The sequence below is a fragment of the Heteronotia binoei genome, chromosome 14 (genome assembly GCF_032191835.1).
Source record: "Heteronotia binoei isolate CCM8104 ecotype False Entrance Well chromosome 14, APGP_CSIRO_Hbin_v1, whole genome shotgun sequence".
NCBI lineage: Eukaryota > Metazoa > Chordata > Lepidosauria > Squamata > Gekkonidae > Heteronotia > Heteronotia binoei.
This window is the reverse complement of record NC_083236.1, coordinates 8,569,853-8,583,056: the sequence shown is the minus strand read 5'-3', so window position 1 is coordinate 8,583,056 and position 13,204 is coordinate 8,569,853. Positions and strand designations below refer to the sequence as shown.

General features: G+C 50.1%; 1 protein-coding gene across 1 annotated transcript in view; it reads left to right on the top strand.

The window, feature by feature from the left end:
* Positions 1-2,238: 2,238 nt before the first annotated feature.
* Positions 2,239-13,204, top strand: part of SEMA5A (semaphorin 5A) — a 179,568-nt gene continuing 168,602 nt past the window's right edge. Inside the window, exon 1 of the mRNA XM_060253773.1 lies at positions 2,239-2,291. The gene's annotated coding sequence lies outside the window, so the exon portion shown is untranslated. The remainder of the gene's footprint in view (positions 2,292-13,204) is intronic.

The window sequence follows — 13,204 nt, the reverse complement described above, 5'->3', positions numbered from 1 at the left end:
GCAAGCCTGCCTATTTTGTCCTCCTTGGCTTCACACGCAATGGAAATAGCCTACCTGTGGGTCAGTGCTCAAAGGCTGACTGAGGTCCTGATGCTAAGCATGCTTACTTGAGAGTAAGTCTACATTAAGTTCCTCCATGACCTCCAGGAGCCACACAATACGTGCGAAAGAGCCTCACGTGGCTCCTGTTTGGCCACCCCTGCTCTGGAATAAAACCATGGCAGTCTTTGGGGTGTCACAAAGACTCCTGTTTTGTTCTGACAGTAGAAGGCATTGCATGGAATGGAAACCCAACCACTTCAGACATTGGGAAGATCCACACACTACATGTGAAGAAGTGGGCTTTCATTCAGGAAAGCTGCAGCTAGAATAAAACTCTGGATAGTTTCCCAGGAAACCTGCCCCACTTTAGTTCTGGCTCCCAGGGTGCCAACTCTGGGATGAAAAATACCTGGAGCTGTTGGAGTGGGAGGGGCCTTGGCAGAACAGAATGCTGTGGAGAGTCCACATAAGGACATAAGAGAAGCCAGGTTGGATCAGGCCAATGGCCCATCCAGACCAACACTCTGTGTCACATAAGAACAGAAGAGAAGCCATGTTGGATCAGGCCAGTGGCCCATCCAGCCCAACACTCTGTGTCACATAAGAACAGAAGAGAAGCCATGTTGTATCAGGCCAATGGCCCATCCAGACCAACATTCTGTGCCACATAAGGAGATAAGAGAAGCCATGTTGGATCAGGCCAGTGGCCCATCCAGCCCAACACTCTGTGTCACATAAGAACATAAGAGAAGCCATGTTGGATCAGGCCAATGGCCCATCCAGACCAACATTCTGTGTCACATAAGAACAGAAGAGAAGCCATGTTGGATCAGGCCAGTGGCCCATCCAGCCCAACACTCTGTGTCACATAAGGACATAAGAGAAGCCATGTTGGATCAGGCCAATGGCCCATCCAGACCAACATTCTGTGTCACATAAGAACAGAAGAGAAGCCATGTTGGATCAGGCCAATGGCCCATCCAGTCCAACACTCTGTGTCACAGAAGAACATAAGAGAAGCCATGTTAGATCAGGCCAATGGCCCATCCAGTTCAACACTTTGTGTCACATAAGAACATAAGAGAAGCCATGTTGGATCAGGCCAATGGCCCATCCAGTCCAACACTCTGTGTCACAGAAGAACATAAGAGAAGCCATGTTGGATCAGGCCAATGGCCCATCCAGTCCAACACTCTGTGTCACAGAAGAACATAAGAGAAGCCATGTTAGATCAGGCCAATGGCCCATCCAGTCCAACACTCTGTGTCACACAGTGGCGCACGCACACACACACACAGTGGCTAATAGCCACTGATGGACCTCTGCTGCATATTTTTATCTAAACCCTTCTTGAAGGTGGCCATGCTTCTGGCCGCCGCCCCCTCCTGTGGCAGTGAATTCCACATGTTAATCACCCTTTGGGTGAAGAAGTACCTCCTTTTATCCGTTTTAACCTGTCTGCTCAGCAATTTCATCGAATGCCCACGAGTTCTCGTATTGTGAGAAAGGGAGAAAAGTACTTCTTTCTCTACTTTCTCCATCCCATGCATTATCTTGTCAACCTCTATCGTGTCACCCCGCAGTCGGCGTTTCTCCAAGCTAAAGAGTCCCAAGCGTTTCAACCTTTCTTCATAGGGAGGTGCTGCAGCCCTTTAATCATTCTAGTTGCCCTTTTCCGGACTTTTCCCAATGCTATAATATCCCTTTTGAGGTGCGGCGACCAGAGCTGCACCCAGTACTCCAAATGAGACGGCGCCATCGATTTCTACAGGGCGGAGAGCAGCCACGTCCTCCAGGGGAAGCGGCGCCCGCCACCTGCAGACCAGTGGGAACGACGGGAGCTTTGCTGGCCCCCGCGCCGCCCTCCTCCCAGGAGCCCCCCAGTTGCCAGTCGCGAAAGCAGGAGGCCTCCTGGCGCCTTGCCAAGGGAGGAGCGACACCCGCGGCCGCGGGCAGCCGAAAGTGCAGCCCGCGCGCGCCCCCTTCCCTCCCTCCCTGCCTCCCTCGGGAGAAGCGTCACGGGCGAGGGGCACCGGCGGGCCGGGCGGGGAGCGGAGGGGAGAGGCCGGCCTTGCAGCGCGGCAAGCCCGCAGGGGGAGGCGAGGCAGGCAGGCAGGCGGGGCTTGTGCTCTCGCGGCCGGGGGAGGAGCACGTGCAGGCCGCGGCTCCGGCGCCGCCCCCCCCCCGCCCGGTCTCGCGGCCGTCGAGTTTCCACGCCCGGCTCGTCCCTCGGGGTCGTCCCGGCCGCGGTGAGCAGCGCCGCTTCTCCGCTCGCTCCTCCCGCCCGCGGGGCTCCCCTGGCCAAGCCAGCGGGGGAGGCACCGTCGAAAGGGGCTCGCTCTGGAAGGCGACCCCGCCGCGGGCTCCACGAGGGCTGCCTGGCTTGCCGGCGCCCCCTCCCCGCCAGCCCCAGCCAAGAGAGAGAGGGAGAGAGACGCTCGCGGAGCCTCGACGGGCTGGATCTTGGGGCGTCGGAAGGGCCGGAGGTCGCGGGAGCGCCACAGGTGAGCCGCGGCTTGGAGGACGGGACGCCGCCGCCGCCTAGCTTCTGCCTCCCGGGCTTTTCTCCTTCTTGGCTGCCGGAGAAAGACACCTTCCGAGAAGGGGGCTCGGGCAGCGCCGCGTGGTCTCCCGGGCCAGCTTCTCCGCCTCCCCGCAGCCCTTTGCCCGCCGCTGCTCCTCCGAGGGGACTCGCTCCGGGGGCGCCGCTGCACGCTGGTGTAGTAGGCGGTGCCGATGCCAGCAGGGGGCGCGCGAAGCGAGGCTTTCCCCGGCGCCTTGTCCGGCTGCCCCCCCCCCCGCCCCGCTTTCTTTGGAGAGGGTCCGCTGTAGAGAGGAGGGGGACGGGCATCCCCGCTGATCAGAACAGCTCTCGACGTGGTGCCTGGTACTTGTGGCCTGGGAGCGGGAGAACGGTTAGAGTGGCGTCCAGCAGCACCTGTAGGGTTGCCAGTCCCCAGGTGGGGGCAGGGGATCCCCCAGTTTAGAGACCCTCCCACCAGTTCAGGGTCGTCAGGAAGGGGGGGGGGAGGGAAGTGTCTGCTGGGAACTCTGTTATTCCCTATGGAGATTTATTCCCATAGAAAATAATAGAGAATTGATCTGGGGCTCGGGGCGGGGGCTGTTTTTTGGGGTAGAGGCACCAAATTTTCAGTATAGCATCTAGTGCCTCTCCCCAAAATACCCCCCAAGTTTCAAAAAGATTGGACCAGGGGGTCCAATTCTATGAGCCCCAAAAGAAGGTGCCCCTATCCTTCATTATTTCCTATGGAAGGAAGGCATTGAAAAGGTGTGCCGTCCCTTTAAATGTGATGGCCAGAACTCCCTTTGGAGTTCAATGATGCTTGTCACAAGCCTTGATTTTGGCTCCACCCCTAATGTCTCCTGGCTCCACCCCCAAAGTCCCCAGATATTTCTTGAATTGGACTTGGCAACCCTAAGCACCTGAGAGGCCAGCCAGAGTTTCACAGCAGGAGTTTCCGAAGTCAAAGCTCCCTGTGACGTAAGCAGAGGAGATGGCTTGGCTGGTTAATTCCCCTTTTGTGAAATATTAGAGGCGAAATATGCCTTCCTTGGCTTTGCCTCCGGGTAAGACTGTGCCTGTCTTAAAAGAAATTTTTTTTAAAAAAATAACCAAGATAGCAAAAAGCTTTGTCTAAATAATGAATTTAGAACTGAAACAAAGAACATCGTTTTCTTTTCACCGGCTTTCTTTCCGTCCAAAAGCTTTGGAAATGATGTATGACTAAGGGATTTGATTCAGCTAAAGCCGCCTCTGCACGCTGAAGCCATTTTCTTTTGTTTGATTTCTTTATTTCCAATATTAATTTTCTGCCTTTTTAGCCAAAAAGGAAATGACTTCCATCATTCTTATGTCCAAAACAACCTCCAAGGAGTCCAGGGGTGCATAAGTACATTGGCCCTTAAAATTAGAATAATAAAAGGAACAATGGCCTTCTTTAAGCCTCCAGGAAGTGATCCAATTTTGACCTTCTGCCTCAGAATTAGCCCACTTGTGGGGAAGGTGGGATACAAATTCAATTCAATAAAATAAATAAAAATAGCAGGCAGGTGAAAATCTGCTTGGTTTTTTTTTTTGGCAATGGAGGAAATCTGGATTTGTTTGTGATTTCTAAATTCCAGACTTCATTGATGACTCAGTTGGAATTTATAGATCTTTATGAGCAGGTGTCAGCCATTCATCTGAGGTACCCAAAGTTCTGCTGCTTAAGGGCTAGCTCATGCCTCAATGCATATCACTAGATGTTGTTTTGACTTGGTTATGGTGTTCACCCATCCAAGTAACCCACTGATGTTGCATGAAGAACATCCCTGCATAAATGTAAAAGTGTGAGAGGCATGTGTTTGCTTTGCATCTTTGCACTGTGCAAAATGGCCTTTATAAAATGCCAGCGGAGTATGTAAGAACGAAGGTGTATTCTGCTTGCTCAGAAAACTTCTTGTGTGCAAGGAGGCCCAGGAGGGTGCTTTGATTTATTGGCTTTTAATTCCGTGGAGAAAAGCTGAGTGTATTGTGTGAACCTCCCTCATTGAATGGGGCATTGATCTGATAAATGAGTTCCAGGTTGGTTGCCAATCAGGAATGCGAAATTTAAACAAGCAAGTGTTTTTATGTGGGGTTGGATAAACATATGGAGCAGAGGTCCATCAGAGGTCCAACATATGGAGCAGAGGTCCATCAGTGGTTCGTAGCCACAAGATAGAGATGGAACTCTCTGTCTGGGGCAGAGATGCTCTGTGTTCTTGGTGCTTGGGCGGGGGGGGGCAACAGTGGGAGGGCTTCTAGTCTTGGCCCTGCTAGTGGACCTCCTGATGGCACCTGGTTTTTCGGCCACTGTGTGACACAAAGTGTTGGACTGGATGGGCCATTGGTCTGATCCAACATGGCTTCTCTTAACATTCTTGTTGATCAGCTGGTGGAAATCCCACCTGTGAACAGCAACGTGGAAGTGACATCACCACATCAGGGGACACTCTTTGGGGGGGGGGAACTCTGTGATTTGAAGCGCATTTTGCCATAGAGGTCTGCACAACAACAAGAGCATTGCCACCTGACAAAATGAGATCAGCACAGCAGAGTGCTCTGCTCCACTCCTGGAAAGTTCCCTCCCTCCCACTCCTGCTGGTGTGGCTTTCGGACTTGGCAACCCTATGCACATTTAATCAGTGCCTCTGCATTTGCCTCCATGCATGTACATAATCCAGTTTTGTGTGTGGATCAAACATAAAGTGGATTAGCTAGAGGTGAGGAATTTTTCAATATGTGTTGTCCCCAAATACTGACCTCCCCACGCTCTGCCCTCAGATTTCCAGGAATTTCCCAAACTGGAGTTGGCAACCAAGCTCATACTTAAAAATATTAGTTTTTAAGGTACTACTGGGCTTCTGTTTTGCTGTAAAAGATTAGCACAGCTACCCCACTGGAACTGGGGGGGAATGGACCCATTCTGGAGTCTGAAGAAGATCCTGTTACCTCTTGTTTCATCCACTCTGCAGCCTGTTTATATCTTATGTCTTAGTTCCCAGCAGTTATACAGATGCTTTTTCCCCAACAGAATTACGGTCTCATAATTTCCCAAGCCCACAGATGGATTCCAGTTAGTCCTGTCAGCTGCCAATCCAAACGGTTTCCACCTTCGTATTTGATCTATATTACAAGGGCTTGTTATATTCTGTTGTATAAGCAATGAATAAAAAACCTGTGAATTGCTTAATAGTAGAGTCATAGAATCATAGAGTTGGAAAGCATCTCCATTGTCATCTAGTCCAACGCAGAAATTTCACAAATACCTTCTCCACACACCTACAATCCCCAGTGACCCTGATCCATGCCCAGAATCCCTTGCCAAATTGGCCTGGAGAAAAATTGCTGCCTGACCCCAAAGTGTCAGTCAGTATATCCCTGGGCTTGTAAGAAGGGGCCACAAGAACGAAGCATGGATGCAACCATTCCTGCCCTCCTTCTCATGATCTGCCTAAGTTCACAGAATCATCATTGCTGTCAGATGGCCACCTAGCCTCTGTTTAAAAACCTCCAAGGAAGGAGAGCCCACCACCTCCCGAGGAAGCCTGTTCCACTGAGGAACTGCTCCAACTGTCAGGAAGTTCTTCTTAATGTTTAGCTGGAAACTGTTTTGATTTGATTTCAACCTGTTGGTTCTGGTCTGACCTTCTGGGGCAACAGAAAATAGCTCCTCACCATCCATCATTCCAACAAGGGGGGGCATGGAGGTGTGCCATTGGTCCAACAAGGGGGAGGGCATGGAAGCATGTCATCAGTTTGCAGAGGAGACATGGAGGCATGCCATCAGTGTTGTATTATTTCTGGGGGATAGATGGAAGTGACATCATACCACTCTAGGTATGATGAAACTCTATGGTAAAACTATAGTGTTCTCAGTAATTCCTAGAGTAGTGTGATATCCTTTGGGTTTTCCCCAGATGTGAAAGGTGTTACCTAATGGCAATTTTTAAATTTATTGTTCTCCTGCCTGCTGATTGGGCAGCAAGGATTGTGGGTGGGATGTCTCCCACCATAGTGGCAGCCATGGTTTAACCACATCTGGAAATGATACTAACAAAGAACTGCAGTCACAAAGTCTTTATATATCTGTAGACATTTGAGTGTAATGAATTAACAGGTTTATTATTTAAAACAATTTTTTAAAAAACCCAGGATACTTGATTCACTTCTGTCATATTCTTCTTTATGTGACGTATTCCCTCATGAAATGGGCTGCAAAACACTATGCTGCTATCTTCTATATTTCCCAATTTGTCTCTGAAGTATTGCGGACTTGAAAAAATTGCCATTTAACTAGCCATGCCAAACTATATTTCAAACTGATCTCACTGCAACACGCAGATTTTGCCAGCTGTTCATGGTAGACTAGTTTTAATGTCTGGCTTGGAGCACTGGAAAATTGTCTAACCAAGAACAGGTGGCAGTCTGCTATTTCAAATCCCTCCAAGAAATCTGAGGAACTTTGGAGCCCAAATGGGCCTTTACAGGTAAAATTAGTTATTGTAGCCATGGTCTTCCATAGAGATTTATCCCCCACCACCTCTTTCTTGATAGATAAGCACATTGCTTTGCCGTCTGGAAAGTGGTCACGATGCTACCTTAGGGCATATTTTTGCTGGTGCAATAGGGAAAATAAATTTTCTGTTCTAAAACACTACTGTGACAGATACATCCTGGTCCTGGAAGGCAAGGTGGAAGGAAAACTTGAAAGCTAAAATGCAAGCAAAACAAGGACATTTATTTATTTGATTTTTATCCCACCCCTTTCTTTCATGCAGTTCTAACAGGCATAAGCAGTCCCCTTCCCTGCTTTATTTTTTACAACAAACCTTTGAGGCTAAGAGATTGTGACTGGTCCATGGCCTCTTCCATATTCTCATTTTCATCACTTGTGTGTCCCTAATCGTTTTGGGTTTCCCCCCCATTTTCTGTATGTGTTTGCTCCCTCTAATAGTCGATTCAATATTGCATCACTGGGATATTTCCCTGCACTTTAAATCTGCAACAGTGTAATTTTTTTTTAAATAAGAAATTTATTTGAAAATAAAGTTATACAAATCATACAATACAGCATAGGAGGTATCACAGCAAATGATACAGGCATATAAGTGGAACCTAAATATGTTAATTAAAATGTAGAACCAAACAACATTTCAAAACAAAAGTTGGATGATCTCTCTATTGGTATCGTTCAAGAAAAGCATTCAGTCAATCTGCAACTTAAATGAGATTTAAAACAGTTAAGAGAAAAGAGAAAGGACAAAATGTAGGATAAGAAACAAAGTTAAAGGGGAAGTTAAAATATATACAATTGTAGATACCCACTCCTGTGCCTGGAAAGATAGATTGAGATGGATGGTGATAAATAAGAGAGCTAAGAAGGTGAGAAGAGAAACTAGAAGTAGATCATAGCCATCTGTGAGGGATTGTAAGGAGGAAGTTCCTGTGAAGTGACATAATCAACAAAAGGAAACCATTTGTCTGTAAAATGTGATTGTGTGTGAGGTGATGAAGAGCTTAGCAGACTATCGGTGATCTTTTCCATGATGAAATGCTCCCAGACTTTTGAGAGCCATGTAATTGTTGTAGGTGTTTTGGAGGCTTTCCAGTAAGATGCAATGGAGGTTTTAGCAGCAACTAGAAAACTAGTCATCAATTCACGACGTATCTTTGGAATAGAGGTAGAGTCCCACTGATCAGAAATAAGAAGCCAGGTTGAAGAAGTAAATTATAAGTGATAATACGTTGAATTAGGTGAAGAACATCTTGCCAGAACTTCTGTATAAAAACGGACACTCCCACCAGCAGTGAGCATAAATTCCAAGTTGCCTGCATTTTCACCAACATAAGGGAGAGCTTGTTTTGGAGAAGGAGGCAATTCTAATCGGTGTAAGGTACCAGCGATTAAGGATTTTAAATGATTGTAGTCATAACTGGAGAGGAAAAAAGAGATGAGGAGTAGATGTCGGACCATTGCTCAGGAGAGAGAGAAAGACTGCAGTCTTGTTGCCAAACAATTTGATGTCCCATTGGTTTGTTATCTTCTAAATGGATTAAGATGTTGTAGACTGTAGATAAAAGTCCTTTATTATAAGGCATAGAGTGTAACAGATGTTCAAATTCAGTAGGATTAGAGTGGAAGATTCTTTGACGATCAAGCGAAGAAAAGGCATGATTCTACTGCAAATAAAAGAACCAAGGAATAGGGTGGCCTAGTTTTACTTCCAAGGTGGATTTAAGAAGCAGACTGGATTCTGATGATATGTCTTTAATACAGGTCATCTTTACAGTCTTCCAGGCTACAAGTAAAGTGGAAGAGCTACCAGGAGCGAACCATGATTGGTTAAAGACTGAAGAATAGCGAGAAAGTTCCGGGAGCAACAAGTGTCTATGGGAGTCCCAAACTTTGAAAATGGCATTAAGTAGTGGATTTTGTTTGAACTTCTGTGATTGCGAGCGTGAGGTAATCCAAATAGAGTCTTGAGGGGAAAGAAGTGTTCTGTAGGGTTTTGACCATTCTGCACTGTCCCCAGAGCATGCCATTTTAACAATATTGACTAACATAGCTGTTCGGTAGTAAGCTGAAATGTCAGGCATATTCAGTCCACCAGATGAGCATCGTCTTCTCATGATATGGAATCCAACCCCGGGTTTCTTGTTTTGCCAGAGAAAGGAGTTGAGTGACAACTGCCACTTATGCAGAAGAGAAGAAGGGAGAGTGATGGGAACAGTCCGAAATAGGTACAGGAGCTTTGGAAGAGCAAACAATTTTAAAAAGTGCAGCCTGTCAATAAAAGAAGATGCCAGTTTGTCCCACTTGATAAAGTCTGAGCTGATGCTTTTAAATTTCTCCACAAAGTTAAGTGGAATAAGCCGAGTAAGATTATTAGGAAGTTGGATACCCAAATAAGGTATAGATTCTGTCACCCATTGAAATGGGTATTGCTGACAAATAAATGTCTTAGAGGTAGTGGATAAATTGACAGGAAGTATGCTTGATTTATATTGGTTAATACACAAGCCATAGATGGAGCCAAAACTAGACAGCAAATTTTGAAGTAAAAGTATGGACAACTCAGGCCTAGTGATGTATATCAGCGTGTCATCAGCAAACAAGTTTAATTTCATTGTATGGGGACCACCTGTAATGCCATGGATTTTGTCATCATGTCTGATGAGTCCTGCTAGTGATTCAATAGCAAGTGCAAAAAAGGGCTGGGAATAGAGGGCAACCTTTTCTTGTACCTCTCTGAAGTTCAAAGTTTTCTGACCTATGCCATTAATTTTTACTTGTGCCTATGGATTGGAATAAATAGTTTGAATAGCTGTCCCAAAATTGGACCCAAATGACATGTGTTTTAAAAGAGAGATTAGGTGTGATGTTTCCAGTGAATCAAAGGCTTTCTCTATATCTAGAGAAAGAAGAGCAGCTTCCGATCTAGAAGATTCACAGGAAGGTATGATATGCATATTATGCATGTTACCTGTAATCTCTCTGCTGGGCATGAATCCCGCCCGGTCTGGATAAATGTAGCTTGTAATCAGTGAGCTGAGATGTTTGGCTAGTGCTGCTGTGAAGACCTTGTAGTCAACGTTCAGTAACGAAATACGATGAAAGGATGCAGGATTTGTGAGATCTTTGCCTGGTTTAGGTAAAACTATGATGGAGGCATCATTCCATGTGGGGCTGAAGGATTTCATTGCAAGTATCACTGAGTGGTTGAGCAAGAAGGTTAGCATATGTCTTGTAGAATTCTGAGATATTTTCATCAGGTCCTGGGGACTTGTTGTTTTTAAGATTTTTTATGATGTCCAGGATCTCAGATGATTCAAAAGGGCTACCTAAGAACAGGCGATGATAATCAGAAAGTTTTTGAATCCCAGGATGCCTAGAGAGGAAGTCAGAAATAGAAAGCGATGAAGGTTTCTGGGACATGTACAAAAGCTCATAGTAGTCGGAAAATATATGCGCAATGTCAGATGATTTACTATGGAGACGACCATTGGTATCTCGTGTAAATCATGAGGTAAATTTACCTTTAACTGTCCAGGAGAGTAGTTTAAGAGAATGAGGTGAATTGGTCCTAGGGTGGCCAGACCGTCCCGGGAGCCCGGGAATGTCCCGGTTCTGGCCACCCAATCCCGCCTCCCGGGCTGCCTATACCGGGACCATTAAAGGTCCCGGTTTAGCCAGCCCGGGAGGCGGTGGGCCGCGGGCGCCGGCGGGGAAGGCGGGGAGTGAGGGAGGGAGCGTCCCTGCGCCTGCGCAGGGCCCCTGCGCACGCGCAGGGACGCTCCCTCCCTCACTCGCCGCCTTCCCCGCCCACGCGCGGGGCCCGGCGGCGGTGGTGGAGGCCTCTCCGTGGCCTCCAGCGACCAGCGGAGGCCGCGGGGAGGCCGCGGAGCACCCGGCGCTGGTCCCGGAAGGCCTTCCAGAGCCTCTGGAAGGCCTTCCGGGACCAGCGCCGACCAGCGGAGGCCGCGGGGACGCCGCGGAGCACCCGGCGCTGGTCCCGGAAGGCCTTCCAGAGCCTCTGGAAGGCCTTCCGGGACCAGCGCCAACCAGCGAAGGCGTCCCCGCGGCCTCCGCTGGTCCCTGGAGGCCCTCCAGAGGCTCTGGAAGGCCTCCAGGGACCAGCGGAGGCCGCGGGGGACGCCGCGGAGCACCCGGCGCTGGTCCCGGAAGGCCTTCCAGAGGCTCTGGAAGGCCTTCCGGGACCAGCGCCGACCAGCGAAGGCCTCCCCGCGGCCTCCGCTGGTCCCTGGAGGCCCTCCAGAGTCTCTGGAGGGCCTCCAGGGACCAGCGGAGGCCGCGGGGACGCCGCGGAGCACCCGGCGCTGGTCCCGGAAGGCCTTCCAGAGCCTCTGGAAGGCCTTCCGGGACCAGCGCCGACCAGCGAAGGCGTCCCCGTGGCCTCCGCTGGTCCCTGGAGGCCCTCCAGAGGCTCTGGAGGGCCTCCAGGGACCAGCGGAGGCCGCGGGGACGCCGCGGAGCACCCGGCGCTGGTCCCGGAAGGCCTTCCAGAGCCTCTGGAAGGCCTTCCGGGACCAGCGCCGACCAGCGAAGGCCTCCCCGCGGCCTCCGCTGGTCCCTGGAGGCCCTCCAGAGTCTCTGGAGGGCCTCCAGGGACCAGCGGAGGCCGCGGAGAGGCCGCAGAGCAGCCGGCGCTGGTCCCTGGAGGCCTCCAGAGGCCAGCGCCGGTAGCGGAGAGGCCCGGCGCTGGTCCCTGGAGGCCTCCAGAGGCCAGCGCCGGCAGCTCCCTCCCTCCCTCGCCGCGAGGCCGCCGCCGCAGGACTCGCCGCCGCCGCTGGACTCTACGCCGCCCTGGAAACAGGTAAGGGGGCCCGAAAGCGGGGGGGGCGTCGGGCGGCCTTCCTTTCTTCCCTCCCTCCTCCCTCCCTCCCTTCCTTCCTTCCTTCCTTCCTTCCCTCACTCCCTTCCCTTCCTTCCTTCCCTCCCTCCTCCCTTCCTTCCTTTCTTCCTTCCTTCCCTCCCTTCCTTCCCTCACTCCCTTCCCTTCCTTCCTTCCCTCCCTCCTCCCTTCCTTCCTTCCTTTCTTCCTTCCTTCCCTCCCTCCCTCCCTCCCTCCCCCCTTCCTTCCTTCCTTCCTTCCTTCCTTCCTTCCTTCCTTCCTTCCTTCCTTCCCTCCCTCCCTCCCCCCTTCCTTCCCTCCCTCCCTCCCCCTTCCTTCCTTCCTTCCTTCCTTCCTTCCTTCCTTCCTTCCTTCCTTCCTTCCTTCCTTCCTTCCTTCCTTCCTTCCTTCCTTCCTTCCTTCCTTCCTCCCTTCCCTTCCCTTCCCTTCCCTTCCCTTCCCTTCCCTTCCCTCCCTCCTCCCTTCCTTCCCTCCTTATGTTCTTATGTGACACAGAGTGTTGGACTGGAGGGGCCACTGGCCTGATCTAACAGGGCTTCTCTTATGTTCTTATGTGACACAGAGTGTTGGACTGGAGGGGCCACTGGCCTGATCCAACAGGGCTTCTCTTATGTTCTTATGTGACACAGAGTGTTGGACTGGAGGGGCCACTGGCCTGATCCAACAGGGCTTCTCTTATGTTCTTATGTGACACAGAGTGTTGGACTGGAGGGGCCACTGGCCTGATCTAACAGGGCTTCTCTTATGTTCTTATGTGACACAGAGTGTTGGACTGGAGGGGCCACTGGCCTGATCTAACAGGGCTTCTCTTATGTTCTTATGTGACACAGAGTTTTGGACTGGAGGGGCCACTGGCCTGATCTAACAGGGCTTCTCTTATGTTCTTATGTGACACAGAGTGTTGGACTGGAGGGGCCACTGGCCTGATCTAACAGGGCTTCTCTTATGTTCTTATGTGACACAGAGTGTTGGACTGGAGGGGCCACTGGCCTGATCCAACAGGGCTTCTCTTATGTTCTTATGTGACACAGAGTGTTGGACTGGAGGGGCCACTGGCCTGATCCAACAGGGCTTCTCTTATGTTCTTATGTGACACAGAGTGTTGGACTGGAGGGGCCACTGGCCTGATCTAACAGGGCTTCTCTTATGTTCTTATGTGACACAGAGTGTTGGACTGGAGGGGCCACTGGCCTGATCTAACAGGGCTTCTCTTATGTTCTTATGTGACACAGAGTTTTGGACT